Source organism: Poecilia reticulata, linkage group LG10 (assembly GCF_000633615.1).
Source record: "Poecilia reticulata strain Guanapo linkage group LG10, Guppy_female_1.0+MT, whole genome shotgun sequence".
Taxonomy (NCBI): Eukaryota; Metazoa; Chordata; class Actinopteri; order Cyprinodontiformes; family Poeciliidae; genus Poecilia; species Poecilia reticulata.
Window position 1 is genome coordinate 32,672,926 of NC_024340.1, and position 1,984 is coordinate 32,674,909.

At 47.6% G+C, this 1,984-nt stretch overlaps 1 long non-coding RNA gene across 1 annotated transcript in view; it reads left to right on the forward strand.

The window, feature by feature from the left end:
• Positions 1-868: 868 nt before the first annotated feature.
• Positions 869-1,984, forward strand: part of LOC103471772 (uncharacterized) — a 4,126-nt gene continuing 3,010 nt past the window's right edge. The window contains exons 1-3 of the long non-coding RNA XR_534711.1: positions 869-1,207; positions 1,309-1,504; positions 1,602-1,718. This is a non-coding gene — a long non-coding RNA (uncharacterized LOC103471772). The remainder of the gene's footprint in view (positions 1,208-1,308; positions 1,505-1,601; positions 1,719-1,984) is intronic.

Genomic DNA, 1,984 nt, shown 5'->3' on the forward strand with positions numbered 1-1,984 from the left:
CGCAACTACACATTATTCAGGTGGATGCGAAAACATAGATCGGCGCCCCCCCTCCCCCCGAGGGAAGGAACGTCAGGGTGAAGGAGCGTCGCTCCCTCAACTCCCCCCCCCGCCCCGAGGCGACGATACGTGAAAGGTAAAACTCGCTACATTTACCTCGTTATGTGCGCGAGGTGAAGGAGCGTAAGGCGTGCTGAAGTGTATGGGAAAACATCGGCGTGCCGCCCCCTCCAGACGGGGTTTTGGCGCCCCCTCTGGTGCTGCGCCCCTATGCGTTGCATACCCTGCATACCCACTTTTTGCGCCACTGGTCACGTCCCAACTCGGATTTCTGCAGTTAAAAAGCTGGGATCTACCTTGTTGGGTAAGTTACTAGTTTCTGTACGTATTTCTGTCGTATTCGGACCAGGCAGGTGGTTAAAGCGTAAAAAGACACATAACTTGTTTCCGATGCCTTTTGTATCTCACTAAGCTTCTTCGTCCTTCTTCGCACGTGGCGCCATTTTCTCATGACCTCAACCATCTATCTGCTCTTTTTCCCTAATGTTACTCGTCCTGAGCCACAGAGTCAACATGGCTGGTAAGCAGGTCATCAGGAGAGTTTGTGGTCAGACGGCTCGGTTCACACTGAGGTCTGTAACCCGAGTGAAGGCCCCACCTTCAAATCAGACAAAATCAGGGTCAAACGTTTGTGCTACGTTTGTGCAGCAAATAATTTCGTTTGTGCCACCTATCATTTTAAAGATATAAAGAAAGTTGGATTTCATAAAAGTTGAGGGGCTGGTTGACCTTTTGACCTTTACACTTTAATTAATACCTTCAAAGCCAAAGCAGCACAAACTAGTCGAGTTGATTGACACCCATTTTGTCTGATTGAAGAAGGTGGGGGGGCCACTTCACTCGGGTGGGGCAGAAGGAACAAGCATCATGGCGTCGGTCAGCATGAATACTGAAGTTCAGCTGCTGGCATCAACTGTGAAGCTGAGTGACAATTAACTTTTTCAGCGCATAAAATTATAACATCTAAAAACTTGAGTTCTACATTGTCCTTTTTAAAAAGCCAGATTAAAGAAAATAAATGCATTAATACTTTGTATTGCCACATGTGTTGATGCTGATGGCTGCGAGCAGGAAGGACGTCCTGTAGCAGTCTGTGTTACAGCCTCTGACTGAAGACACTGTTTTTCTGATGAAGACGTCGCTCAGAGTTGGTCATTCTCTCTTAATGGACATTATGTTTATGTTTGAATGTTTCCTTTAATATATTTGATTAAAGTAATGATTGTTTTTTCTCATATGTAATTTCAGGTGAGCCCTGCGACAGACTGGAGACCTGCCTGGTGACCCAGGTGACCCGCCTCTCACCCGAAACGTTAGCTGGACAGGCACCAGCAACCCTCCCGACCCACTGAGGGACAAGGGTGCAAGAAAATGGATGGATGGATTTTCAGGTGACAACTTGAAAGTAAGACAGAAACTCAAAGCAGAAGCCCAAGAGGATCAGGTACAAAGTTTTGTAAGGCAGTAATTAGGATTATTAGCTGGAGAGAGAGAGAGAGAGAGAGAGAGGACGCTGTGACCCGTTCTGACCCATCTGACAGTCACTGGTTCTGCTGAAGAGATGGACTCACTGGATGAGCTCGGCCTTCCAGCCTCCACTGCAGAGAAGTTAGAAGTTCTGAACCAAAAGCTGGAATCAGGAGCTGTTCAGAAATAAAGTATGTATAATTTTTTGAAAACATAATTAGCCTTTCTCTTCACATTATTCTTTCCTTCCATCGGGTGCAGTACTGTTTAAATATCCATCCATCAGCAGCGCACCATCCCCACTATAAACAGTGTTGGTGCTGCACTGCTTCCCCCTCCTGAGCCGCCGGATGGTGGACCAGAATCGCCTCGAAGCCGTACGGAAGTCTGTCTCCATGGCCTCTCCAAACTCCTCCCACGCCCGAGTTTTTGCCTCAGCGACAACCCGAGCCGCATG